The following is a 14,968-nucleotide window of genomic DNA, read 5'->3' as shown; positions in this document are numbered from 1 at the left end:
CACAAAATCAAACCCGTTGATGCAGGCTGTCACCAATGATCAGGCCTCCTTTGTCTGGTGTGGTGGCCTCCCATTGCCATCCCGTGACCTGAGAATATCCCGCCTGGTACTCACTGCAAGAGTCTGAAAAGCAGAGTGCCCACCGGCATTGCACTCCCACCTGGCATGCCCAGCGGGCGCTGAGGCCATAATTGATTCCAATTTTAATAGAGGACAGCTCCCTGAGGCTCCTCACCAACTCCTGGCAGCCTTCAGGGAGCCACCTCTGCTAAATTAAAGCCCACCGCTGGGTCCCCTTTGGACCCAGTACCTGCGAGCTCCTGCTGGTAGCACTGTGTCAATGTCCAGTTGCATTTCAGAAGGCACGCTCGCCATCCAGTTAGGGGCAGTGTGTGCGGGCTTTTGAAGCTGGAGGACCAATATGAGACCTCAAGCATGGAAACAGCTGAAATTGTGTTTGGGTTCCGATTGCAGCAGAGAGCGGAAATCGTGACTGCTTCCAGACATGTCAATTATGTGCCTCCAACATGTGCAAAATGTGGACCATGGAGTCCATAAAGCACATGGGTACAATTTTTAAAAAGTTTAGTTAGGGCATCATGATCGGCACGGGCTTGGAGGGCCAAAGGGCCTGTTCCTGTGCTGCACTTTCCTTGGTTCTTTGATCTTTGAACTTCCTTAAGATTATAAAGGGCTGCCCTTAAGTTAAACTTAATAATGATCAAAAATAAATTTAGAGTATAAGATGACTCATTACAATTAAGAGAGCACCCCTATATGTAAGAAATTAGCTATGCAGTCCAAATATTCAGAGCATGCATTAGATAGTCAGATTCACTTAGCTGTCTTCGGATTCTCTCACTCAATCGGGGATTCGGGTAAATGTTTAATATTTGATGGATATCCCACTTAAAATATTTTTTATTGTAACAATTGAAATTTAAAACTGGAATCTCTGTGAGAAATAATATTGCATTTTCTCCCTCTTGGTTAGAATCTAATTAACGTTGCAATTGATGGTTTCCACCTGACTTTGTATTTCGTGTTCAATTCTTCAATAAACTTCCATGCGTTTCAGAATTTCTACTGCCTCACAACTTTGCTCTTGTGCCGTTTTTAATTTCAAACTGTTACCATTGTGGTTGCGGACACCAGGGACCAAAGGGCATCCAGACTATCACAGCGGTCCAGAAATCTGACCTCCAACATGTCACGAGGATGCTTGAAGCTCTGCCCCATGGGAGTGACATTGGTTTCCTCGGAAATGGAACTGCTGTCCTTCCCCGGGATGACCCCATCGCTGCCACACTGTAAAGCGGCTGGTCGGTGTTAAGTTCGCTTCTACTGGGCAGTATCCCCAAGAACTGACTCCACAGACAGACGTTGGGGAACACTGGTATTTATTCCAGGTCGCACACACTCCACTCTCCAAACTACCACTCCCCTCCCAGGGTGGTCCCTGGGCAGTTCACCTCACATCCAGGGTCACGTGGCCTGTTCCCTTAAAGGGGCTACACCCTCCAAAAATACATAATGGTGGGGAATTCCAAGTCCAGACAGACCTTGGAGATTCAACACAAAGGCAGACAGGCTGCACATAGAGTCCTACAGTGCAGAAGGAGGCCATTCGGCCCATTGAGTCTGCACCGACCACAATCCCACCCAGGCCCTATCCGCATAACCCCTTTACCCTAGCTGGTCCCCCTGACAGTAAGAGGCAATTTTAGAATGGCCAATCCAACTAACCTGCATGTCTTTGGACTGTGGGAGGAAACCGGAGCGCCCAGAGGAAACCCATGCAGACATGGGGAGAACATGCAAACTCCACACAGACAGTTACCCAAGCCAGAAATCGTCCCTGGGTCCCACTGCTGTGAGGCAGCAGTGCTAACCACTGTTCCCCTTTGCCGCCCCTCATGTGCAGATCTGCATCGTTAAGTTCTTTGGGCGGAGGACGGACCCAACATACAGGCACAGAGATTGGAAAATGGTGTGAAAACCCGGGTCAGGTGACCGGGAGCAGAGCAAGTGTCCCAGATAAGGGATGGGGGGAGAGGTCCCAAAAGGAGAAGGGACAGGGAGAGTGAAATGAGCAAAATTGCTGCAAATGCTTTTTGAAAACGTGACACTTCATCATGTGTTTTTCATTAAGTTGAACTCTGCACCGAAAATAGTCCTGTGAGATAGCAAAATAATTGAAAGAAAAACCTAGCTTTTTGTCTGTTAGAAATCAATAAATCAATGTCTACCTGCAAGAACTAGCGAGAAGCAAAAGCTTGGAACTCATGGGACCTCCAATAGCTGCACTCCCATATCTGAATGAAAATATTCAACCAAGTCACGTTGCAAACAACAGTCTGTCGTACTTTTTAAAGTTTTAAAGTTTATTTATTAGTGTTACAGGTAGGCTTACATTAACACTGCAATGCAGTTACTGTGAAAAACCTTACATGCAACAAGAAGTATATAATCATAGAATCATGAAAAGTAACATATAATCCCTACAGTGCAAAGGAGACCATTCAGCCCATCAAGTCTGCACTGACTCTTAACCAGGCCCTATCCCTGTAACGCCAAATATTTACCCTACAATTAGTCAATTGGGTATAAAATTGACTTGATGACAGAAGACAGAGGGTGGTTGCAGAGGCTGTGATCAATGGTGTGCCTCAGGGATTGGTACTGGGTCCACTGTTATTTGTCATTTACATAATGATTTGGATGAGAACTTAGGAGGCATGGTTAGTGAGTTTGCACATGACACCAAAATTGGTGGCATTGCGGACAGTGAAGAAGGTTAGCTAGGATTGCAACGGGATCTTGATCAATTGGGCCAGTGGGCTGATGAATGACAGATGGAGTTTAATTTAAATAAATGCGAGGTGATGCATTTTGGTAGATCGAACTAGGGCAGGACTTATTCAGTTAATGGTAGGAATTTGAGGAGAGTTATAGGACAAAGAGATCTAGGGGTACAGGTTCATAGCTCCATAAAAGTGGAGTCACAGATGGACAGGGTGGTGAAGAAGGCATTCGGCATGCTTGGTTTCATTGGTCAGAACATCGAATCAGGAGTTGGGATGTCTTGTTGAAGTTGTACAAGACATTGGTAAGGCCACACTTGGAATACTGTGTGCAGTTCTGGTCATCCTATTATAGAAAGGATATTATTAAACTAGAAAGAGCACAGAAAAGATTTACTGGGATGCTGCAGGGACTTGATGGTTTGAGTTGTAAGGAGAGGCTGGATAGACTGGGACTTTTTTCACTGGAGCGTAGGAGGCTTAGGGGTATTCTTATAATGGTCTATAAAATAAAGAGGGGCATAGATGAGGTAGATAGTCAACATCTTTTCCCAAAGGTAGGGGTGTCTAAAACCAGAGGGTATAGGTTTAAGGTGAGAGGAGAGAGATACAAAAGGGTCCAGAGGGGCAATTGTTCACACAGAGGGCGGTGAGTGTCTGGGACGAGCTGTCTAATGTAGTAGTAAAGGTGGGTACAATTTTGTCTTTTAAAAAGCATTTAGACAATAACATGGGTAACATTGGTATAGAGGGATATGGGCCAAATGTGGGCAATTGGGACTAGCTTATTGGTTAAAAACTGGGTGGCATGGACAAGTTGGGCCAAAGGGCCTGTTTCCATGCTATAAGCCTCTATGACTCTGTGACTCTAATCCCCCTAACCTACATATCTTAGGACATCAAGGGGCAATTTAGCATGGCCAACCTACCTAACCCAGTTAGGTTGACTATAAGAGGAAACCGGAGCATCTGCAGTAATTTGCTTTTATACAGAAGGCTTATGTTCTTTTAGACCACACTTAAAATATGTCCATGCTATAAAATCTCTTCAGCAACATCTTGCTGTAGAGGTTTCCCAATGCTCCTAATACAAAGGCACTCTTAGCTGCAATGTTTGATGGTAGCCAGCCATTTCCTAAGAATCATAGAATCATAGAATCATAATCCTACAGTGCAGGAGGCCATTTGGCCCATCGAGCCTGCATCGACAACAATCCCACCCAGGCCCTACCCCGTATCCCTGCTAATCCACCTGACACTAAGGGACAATTAAGGGACATGGCCAAACAACCTAACCTAAATGGGTCTCGCGGACACCGGGAGAACGAGCAAGCTCCACACAGAGGGTCACCCAAGGCCAGAATTGAACCCGGGTCCCTGATGCTGTGAGGCAGCAGTGTTAACCACTCTGCCACCCTGTAGAACCGTAAAACAAAATATTAATGCTTACATTTGAAATAAGAAAAAAGTGAGTCACAAGCTTTAGCTTTTGGCACAGGTAAATGTAAGTGCTAATATATTTATGACCTTTAATCTCACAGGAAAATATCTGCTGATTTGGAATTCTCATTAGCAATGGTAAGTTTGGCCTTGATGATACCATCATTGTGGCTTGATTTCAGTAGTTGATTGAACATAAAGGAATATGTGCCAGTGCATTGAAGAAGGACAATGAATGAATTACAGAACAATAGATTGATAAAAGTCAAAAGTCTCGTTCTACTGAAATGTGGAAGGAGCCTCTCAACACATCTGTGATGCATGTATCATTTTAAGGCACTTTGAGGAGAAGATAGTTAGACCAGAACACCAGAAGACTATAAGATGCTGGAGCAGAAGTAGTACATTCGGCCCATCGAATCTGCTCCACCATTCAATGAGACCAGGACTGATCTGATATGATAAACCTCAATTCCACTTACCCGTCTAATCCCTCTAACCCTTGATTCCCTCACGGATTAAAAATCTGTCTATCTCAGCCTTGAACATACTTAGTGATTCAGCCTCTACATTGGGCAGCACGATGGCGCAGTAGTTATCATTGCGGCCTCACAGTGCCAGGGACCCAGGTTCACTTCTGGCCTTGATGACTATCTTTGTGGAGTTTTCACATTCTCCCCGGTTTCCTCCCACACTCCAAAGATGTGCAGATTAGGTTGATTGACCATGCTAAATTGCCTCTTAGTGTCAGGGCGAGTAGTAGGGTAAATATTGAGGATTGTGGAGATAAGGCCTGGGTGGGATTGTTGTCAGCGCAGGCTCAATAGGCTGAATGGCCTCCTTCTGCACTGTGGAGATTCCATGATTCTATGATCCCTTTGTGGAAAATAATTCCACAGATTCACTACCCTCTGAGAGAAGAAATTCCTCCTCATCTCAGTTTTAAATGGGTGACCCCTTACTCTGAGATTATTCCCTCTGGTCCTAGACTCTCCCACATGGGGTCTCAACTTCTCAGCATCTACCCTGTCAAGTTCCCAAGAATCCTATATATCTCAATGAGGTTGCCTCTCATTTTTCTAAACTTCTTCTAATAATTTTTACCCAGGATGTAATCAAAAGTGATCACTTCAATCTGTCTGAAGAACCGTAATTTCAAATTTTTTCACCAGAGATTTGTACCCATCCCCATCCCAACCCCCAATATGCCTCCCCCGCCTGCCCCAACAGCCAACCCTTCCTCTGTCACCATGGGTAGTGCCATATGAGATCTGATAACATATGTGCATATTTAAACACTCAGGCAGATTTTATCACTTCACACCTTAACCGGACAAGGCCCACATACCAGAAGCATGAAATCTATCTCGACAGCAAAAGAAAGCGTTCATCATCATGCAATAATGGTGTAGTGACTCCAGGTGGCAGTATCAGAGTCATTCTGCTGTAACTATTGAAAGTGCCTTTAAATCGATAGAAGCATACAGGTTTCCCAAAAGAGAAAATGCTGGAAAATCTCAGCAGGTCTGGCAGCATCTGTAAGGAGAGAAATGAGCTGACGTTGATTTCAGACTCCAGCATCTGCAGTAATTTGCTTTTATACAGAAGGCTTATGTTCTTTTAGACCACACTTGAAATATGTCCATGCTATAAAATCTCTTCAGCAACATCTTGCTGGAGAGGTTTCCCAGTGCTCCTAACACAAAGGCACTCTTAGCTGCAATGTATGATGGTAGCCAGCCATTTCCTAAGAATCATAGAATCATAATCTTACAGTGCAGAAGTAGGCCATTTGGCCCATTGAGCCTGCACCGACAACAATTCCACCCAGGCCCTTACCCATCAGCCCATGTATCTACCCTACTAGTCCCCCATTGATACTAAGGGACAATTTAGCATGGCCAGTCAACCTAACCCATACATCTTTGGAGTGTGGGAGGAAACCAGAGAGCCTGGAGGAGACCCAGGCATGGGGAGAACGTGCAAACTCCATACAGACAGTGACCAGATTTGAACCCAGGTCCCTGGCACAGTGATATCCACCCCATCTGACGAAGGAGCTGTGCTCCGAAAGCTTATGATATTTGCTACCAAATAAACCTGTTGGACTTTAACCTGGTGTTGTGAGACTTCTTACAGTGAGGCAGCAGTGCTAACCACTGTGCCACTTTGCCGTCTCAATGGGCCAAATGAACACGGCTCAGAAAATCATATTAGTCTTCAGAATGGACTGTGTCACAGATTAACCAATCATAGAATCTCTACAGTGCAGAAGGAGGTCATTTGGCCCATCAAGCCTGATAATTAGCAGGGATTATCCCTGCTAATCCCCCTGAAACTAAGGGACAATTTAGCCTGGCCAAACAACCTAACCTAAATGGGTCAATGCTAGACAACAAACTATTCCGGATTGCATTTCTTAAGAGCAGTTCAGAAAACTTGTATTTACCCTGATTTTGAAAGCACCTTACCTCTTCAATTTTGATTTGATTTGATTTGATTTATTATTGTCGCATGTATTAACATACAGTGAAAAGTATTGTTTCTCGCATGCTATATAGACAAAGCATACTGTTCATAGAGAAGGAAATGAGAGAGTGCAGAATGTAGTATTACAGTCATAGCTAGGGTGTAGAGAAAGATCAACTTAATGCAAGATAAGTCCATTCAAAAGTCTGACAGCAGCAGGGAAGAAGCTGTTCTTGAGTTGGTTGGTTCGTGACCTCAGACTTTTGCATTTTTTTCCCAACGGAAGAAGGTGGAAGAGAGAATATCTGGTGTGTGGGGTCCTTAATTATGCTGGTTGCTTTGCCCAGGCAGCGGGAAGTGTAGACAGAGTCAATGGATGGGAGGCTGGAACAAGTGAGACACTCTGGGTGGAATTTTCCCATCCCGCCTGCCAAGGGAATCATAGCAGGAGGGACATGGACCATGCAAAAGTTGACCTCAGGCGGGATTTTCCGGCAATGGAGCGAGTGTGGCCGGAAAATCCTACCCTCTATTTCCTCTTTTATTAGCCGATATCCGCTAGAGCGGCACTTGAGAAATAATTTTAAAAAGATGAAGAGGACAATAAAGGAAGTAAGTTCTGACCATGTCCATTATTTTACACAAAGCACATGCTGTCTTACTTCATTGAATCCCTACCGTGCAGAAGGAGGCCATTCAGCCCATTGAGCCTACACTGAAAACAATCCCACCCAGGCCCTATCCCTGTAACCCCCCGTATTCATCCTACTAACCCCCTTGACACTAGGGTCAATTTAGCATGGCCAAACAATGCAACCCACACACCTTTGGACTGTAGGAGGAAACCGGAGCACCCGGAGGAAACCCACGCAGACACAGAGAGAATGTGTAGTCTTCACACAGACAGTCACCTAAGTCTGGAATTGAACCCAGGCTCCTGGCGCTGTGAGGCAGCAGTGCTAACCATTGTGCCACCGTGCCACCTCTTGAGTTTCCTTGAGAAACACATGTCACTCAGAGGAACACACCACTCCAACCTACTCCAGTGTTCCATACAGATCATGGCTGATCTGTATCTTAACTCCATCCACCTGCCTCCATTCTGTAATCCTTAATCTTCTTCTCCAACAAAAATTTATATCAGTTTCACTTTTGAAATCTTCAACTCAATTAACCTCAGCAGCTTCTTGAGGAGAGATTTCCAGATCTCCATGAACATTTGAAATACTTCTTCATGTCACCCTTGAATGACATAGCACTGATTTGAAACTCATGTGTGCTTTTACTCAAGTCTCCCACCAGAGGAAATAATTTCTTGCTATCCAGTAACTGCTTTAAAAGCACCTCACCTAGGTCACTCCAAAGATTTCTGTGTGGGAATATGAGATTCATCTCTGCAGCTTGTCGTGTTATTTTAACCTGTTATACACCAATCTTCTTCATAGAATCATAGAATCCCTACAGTGGAGAAGGAGGCCATTCCGCCCATCAAGTCTGTACTGACCACAATCCCGCCCATGCCTATTCCTGTAACCCCACATATTTATCCTGTTAATCCCGCTGACTCTAAGGGGCAATTTAGCATGGTCAATCAACCTAACCCGCACATCTCTGGACTGTGGGAGGAAACTGGAGGACCTGGAGGAAACCCACACTGATACGGGGAGAATGTGCAAACTCCACATAGACAGTGACCCGAGGCTGGAATTGAACCTGGGTCCCAGTTGCTGTGAGGCAGCAGTGTTAACCACTGTGCCACTGTGTCGCCAGTCCCTCAGGATCAAGGATGACTTGCTTCCACTCCGGGAAGATGGTTCCTGCAGTGGCTGAATAGTCCAATCCTGGAGCTGCAGACTCTGCCACAGGTTTGGCAGGTGATGTTGGATGAGGTGGATGGGAGGGGCGCTGTGGGCTTTGCACTGTCTTTCTACTTGGCCTATGCGTGCTCCACCCGGTGAGGCTTGAGGCGATTGCCGTTTTCGCCGATATTTCTTCTCCAGTTTGTGCATTCCATGGCAAATGATTCCCAAATGTCATAAAAGCAAATTACTGCGGATGCTGGAATCTGAAACCGAAAGAGAAAAGGCTGGAAAATCTCAACAGGTCTGGCAGCATCTGGAAGGAGAGAAAAGAGCTGACGTTTCGAGTCCAGACGACCCATTGTCAAATATGTGTCGATGGGGATGTTGCATTTATTGAGAATAAGAATTGCCATCTTATAATTCTGGCCCTATCAGAGCTTGTGACTAATTCTCCGAACCTGTAAAAGGAAAATACAACCTATGGCGTTTGTCACCCTTCACTGTTGCTCTCTGCCGCACTCCTGAAATTTAATCCAAAATTTATTTTTCACCTCGATTGCTGTCACTAGCCCTTTTCACTGGAGTCTGTGTGCAACTAACCTCCCTCCCAGCCATAGCTTTTGCCATTGCCTTTACCACCACTTTTCAATCCCATGTACTTTATATATTCATCCCCCTTTAAAAAAATGTTTTCTTCTTAATATATCCAGAATCAGTGTTGTAAATCTTATTATTTGCACAGGAGTTAGCAAGCCTTCAATATTCTCTGGCCAGGCTCCTACCTCATCTCCAGGACATCTTTCAGATTCAGAGTTCAATACTCAAACATGATTGGTCTGTGAGTGTGGCTTCTCTCTCCAAATTATTTCGATGTGGAGTTGCCGATGTTGGACTGGGGTGGGCACAGTACGAAATGTCACAGCGCCAGGTTAAAGTCCAACAGGGTTTATTTGGAATCACAAAATTATTTAGAGTCTAAAGTTTGTTTATTAGTGTCACAAGTAGGCACACACTACAATTAAGTTATTGTGAAATTCCCCTAATCACTACACTCCGGTGCCTGTTCGGGTACACTGAGGGAGAATTTAGCACGGCCAATTCACCTAACCAGTACGTCCTTCGGACTGTGGGAGGAAACCGGAGCAACCGGCGGAAACCCACACAGACGCAGGGAGAACGTGCAGATTCCGCACAGACTGTGACCCAAACCGGGAATCGAACCCAGGTCCCTGGTGCTGTGACGGAGTAGTGCAAAGCACTGTGGAACTGTGCCACCCTATATATTAATTGTGCAGAATAAAGAGGTGCATAGTGCGTAACATCAGAAGCATACATATAATAATTATGTCACATCATGTGACTGAGAAGTAAGAGGGACCTGGATGGAGGAGAAATTCTGACCTCATGTAGCAGTCCAAATGTGTAAATACTTACTGCAAATAGAGAGCAATGGCTTTGAAAAGCTGCAGACTCAAGCAGCATAGGGAGTAATGACGAGTGGATACAGGCATTGTGGAGATGAAATGGTAGTGAAGAGGGCAGGCAGTGGTAAAGAGGACAGGGTCGATAGCAATCGACCAGAAATTAAACATGGGGTTATGAGAATAAATGTCTCACAAAAGGACTGAACTTCACCTCGTTTGTCTCCCTTTCCTGTGCCCTTTCCTTCATGTCCCTTTGTGCTGCGATCCTTCTTCATTTCTCAGCCTGCCATCCTGAAACTTCGCCAAATTCTGGCCTCCACCTGAAAAACATGCTTTAGGAGAATGAAGAATCTTCAAAATCCCCATCTAGACCCTGACCACACACCACAGCACGGGGGCACAGTGGTTAGCACTGCTTCCTTATAGCACCAGGGACCCGGGTTCGATTCCCGGCTTGGGTCACTGTCTGTACGGAGTCTGCATGTTCTCCCCGTGTCTGCGTGGGTTTCCTCCGGGTGCTCTGGTGAACCATAGAATGGGATCATAGAATCCTTACAGTGCAGAAGGAGGCCATTTGGCCCATCAAGTCTGCACTGACCACAATCCCACCCAGGCTCTATTCCTATAACCCTACATATTTACCCTGCTAATCCCCCTGACACTAGGTTTAATTTAGCTGTCCAATCAACCTAACCCACACCTTTGGATTGTGGGAGGAAACTGGAGCACCTGGAGAAAATCCACACAGACACGGGCAGAATGTGCAAACTCCACACAGACAGTGACCCGAGGCCGGAATTGAACCTGGGTCCTTGTGCTGTGAGGCAGCAGTAGTAACCACTGTGCTATCGTGCTGTACCAAAGGTAAAAGATTGTTTTCTTTATTTAAAGTCTTACTGATGACTATTTTCCTCTCTCAGAGAATTAAATGAATTATAGGAAGTGTTCACGATGATACAAGTTATACATAGCCCAATTGCTTATTCCTATTCCATATTTCCTGATGCAAGGGAAATTTCCATCATTAAGATCTTCACCAGAAGAAATTCTGACAACAAATATTAGTTAAACTGATGCCAAAGTCAATCTTGCATGCCCTTGTTTCGCAATTCCTGCCTGATCAGACCATTGCTATTTTAGTCAAACTCTTGGCAACTATACAAGTCAAGACTGGTCAAAAGTAGGAATCTTCAGCAAGCTCTGACCCATGGGGACAAGTCACTATGAATATCAGAGAGCCAAATCCATGCTCTGCAGAAATACAACATTTTCTGGTGGGATTATTTTCTAGCAGCGAGATCTGTGAACCATTTTACATAAAGATTTAAAATTCTCAACATCATGTACGCATTTTTGATTTGATTTGACTTGATTTATTATTGTCACATGTATTAATATACAGTGAAAAGTATTGTTTCTTGCATGCTATACAAAGAAAGCATACCATTCATAGAGAAGGAAAGTAGAGAGTGCAGAATGTAGTGTTACAGTCATAGCTAGGATGTAGGGAAAGATCACCTTAATGTGAGGTAGGTCCATTCAAAAGTCTGATGGCAGCAGGGAAGAAGCTGTTCTTGAGTTGGTCGATACATGTCCTCTTTGTATCTTTTGGATGGAAGAGAGAATGTCTGCGGTGCGTGGGGGTCCTTAACTATGCTGGCTGCTTTTCCGAGGTGGCGGGAAGTGTAGACGGAGTCAATGGATGGGAGGTTGGTTTGCTTGATGTTTTGTGTTGTTGCAAACTGCAGAAGACTAACTGTTGCTATGCAACATGTTTTAAAAATATCACACGAATAATAATTTTAAAATATCACCCAAATAAAACTCCAAAACAATACAGTCCATTGTCTTTAACCACAGATATCGACCATACCAGGGAAAAAGTGAAAATTCCAAAAATATAAGCATGTTAGAAAAGTTAGTGTAAATGTGCCAAGTCACAATGCCTTCAAGAGTGATGACATTTAACCGAAATCATTGCTTTCAGCCGCAGAATGTACAAAAAATATCACAGATCAAAATTGCAGGAGGAATTTTAACTCATCAGATGGCTAAGCAGATGGAACGCCATGTGTTACTTGGCATCAGAAAAGCACACATTCCACTATTTCCAGTTTATAATTACACTTCTGGACAGTCCAATAAGACACCCACCCAAATTAGACAGGGTCCTAATTCATGGTGCTTCTGACAACAGACTTACAGTAGGGGAGGCCCGAATAATGCCACGGATACTGTGCCCACTGCCCAACCGCCTGTCACTTCCTCTGTTGCAATATTACCAGCGTTAGGTTGGACTTCAGGAGGCCAGCCCACCCATGGGTGAACTGAGGCCCCTAAATGGCTAATTTGTGTCTTCCTAAGGACCTCAACCTGCTGTCACTGAGATTTAACTAGTGGTAGAGAAGCTCCACTTTAAATGTCCAACCCAACAACTCTCACTGTATGGGCCTTTGGGACCCACTGGGTCCATCGGAAGGCCCCCTTCCAAGTAGTCCTCCCTCATGATTCTCCTCACCCCCATGGCCTGTCTACTCCAGCCCCTCACTGGGACCTTTCAGTTTGACCCCAACAATAGCCTACCCAACACCTCCAATTGCCTTTTAATCCAGCTCTGTCTCCTTTACATGGGGACTGGTGTAGTCCCAGGAGTGGTCACTGCTCCACTTTGCGCTGCTGGACCAGAGATCTGCCAACAGCTCTCAGAAGCAGGACTTCCTGCCCCGACAGGGACAGGAATCCCACTATAAGCCAATTAATGCCCATCGGGAGAGTCGCCAGAGTGACCTTTTCACCAAGGGAGCAGGGACATCGACAAGCTTTTAAATCCAGTCCATATGTTAATGAGGGGCTGGAGCCTATCCTCCATTAACCTGGCCAATATTTATCCTTAACCAACCAATTGGGCTATGTATTTAATTGCTGCTTGTTGGACCTTGCTATGTACAAATTGGCTGCCACATTCCACGTGCACTATTTTAATTGTTAGCAGTGTTAATTGGAACTGCACCTCCAATGTCACTACCTTTGATTTGATTTAATTTATTATTGTCACATGTATTAGCATACAGTGAAATGTATTGTTTCTTGCTATACACTCAAAGCATACTGTTCATAAAGAATGCACTTGATTACCTGTAAAGATTCGCATTCCAACCATTCTTCACATTCCAATCTGTAATTATTTTGCAATTGTGTCTTTGCCTATATATGCCATGTTTGTGAACTAACCTCCACTTGCCTGATGAAGGAGCAGCGCTCCGAAAGCTCATGATTCCAAATAAACCTGCTGGACTTTAACCTGGTGTTGTGAGACTTCTCACTGCACCAAGCGAAGGAAGGGAGGGTGCATAATGTAGTGTAGTTTATCAGAGTCAGAATGGAGTTTTAACAGCATAGAACAAGAGTAAAATGTAGAATTAGAGGGTATGCTGGGGGCAGCTCACAAGAAGTCGCCACATTCCGGCACCACCTTTACCCCTGAAGTAACATATGGACAGCAGATGGCAAACCATTCTTGGATTTTCCACTTGTGGGGGAGTCTATGACTAGAGGGCACAATTTAAGAATAAGATGTTTCCTTTTTAAGACAGAGATGAGGAGATTGGTTTTTCTCTCATTAGTGTATGAAATCCTCTTCCCAGAAAGCAGTGGAGACTGGGTCATTGAATTTATTCAAGTTAGAGTTAAACAGGTTTTTGATAGATAAGGGAGTTGAGGGTTATGAGGGCCCGGACAGGAAAATGGTGTTGAGACCACAACCAGATCAGCCATGATCCCACTGAATGACGGAGCAGGCTCAGGGCTGAATGGCCTACTCCTGTTTATAAGTCCTAAGTTCAAAATGGATCAATGAGCAATAGTATTGTAATAGGATCATTACTATGAAAAATCAATTGAATCTGCACCTGGAAGAACTTGCGGTTCTTCCAGGACTAGATGTTGGATAGCCAGGCAGTGGAGGTGTCGAGAGTGATACTGGTGGGGTAGAACTGAGAATTGACAGCTTGCATGCAGAACCAGATGCCATGGGTGCGATCTTACCAGCTGTTCACGAGATTGGGCTGGGGAATTTGGTGCCCAGCCCAATCTCCGTTCACTGCAGCGGGAAGGGAAAATCCCGCTGGCATGAACAGTGGTAACATTCTGGCCCATGTCTTTGGATGATGTTACCAAGTGGCAGCATGCAGAAGAGAAACTTGGTCCAGCCCAAAATAGATATCTGTGAGATACTAGAGGGAAATAATGTGGTGAGGGTGTGGGGGGTGGGGGGGGGGGGGGGGGGGTGGCTGGGGGTTAGTGGGGGCACAGGTAGGGAGGTGTCAGGTGGTGTTGAGATCAAGATAAGCTTTTACTGGAGATGGTTTCGCAATGAAGAGATGGGAAATGACAGAATCAAGTGATGATGGCAGCTGGACAACTGGGTGAAAGGAACAAGAGGAGAGTAGTGCAGTCCACCCTGTCAAAAGCCGCAGAGAGCTCAAGGAAGAGGAGGACTAATGTACGGTCGAGGTCACAGAGGGTCTCACTTCTGATGTTGCGTAAGATCATTAAAGTGCTGAATTGGAAAGCTTCAAGAATGGAGAAAAGGTATAATGGACGTGGATTTGAAAGGCCCCCTGGCTATGGCTCCCTGTCCCCCCCACGCCCCCTCACCACATTATTTATTTTTCATAGTAATGGTCCTTGTAGTATTGCAATGCTATTGCTCATTGATGTATTTGAACATTGGGCTTAGAAGCAGGAATGGGCCATTCAACCCTGAGCCTACTCCGCCATAGTTGAGGGCTTTGGAGAGGAAAGGGGAAGTTGGACATGAACAGTATTTTCCAGGAGTGGGAGGATTGAGTGTGGACATTTTGAGGAAGGGTCAGTGACAGTCCTGCTGGATGCAGACGGAAGGAGAAGTCAGTGAGATTTGTGAGGTAGCAGTTGGCCTCACCACCCTGACTTGCAGTTTGATTTCAGGCCAGATCACGGAAGACAAACATGGCCATTGTGCAGCCGGCACAAAGAAGCCACTATGAGC

The sequence above is a fragment of the Mustelus asterias genome, chromosome 10, assembly GCF_964213995.1.
Source record: "Mustelus asterias chromosome 10, sMusAst1.hap1.1, whole genome shotgun sequence".
Taxonomy (NCBI): domain Eukaryota; kingdom Metazoa; phylum Chordata; class Chondrichthyes; order Carcharhiniformes; family Triakidae; genus Mustelus; species Mustelus asterias.
This window is presented reverse-complemented; position numbering follows the sequence as displayed.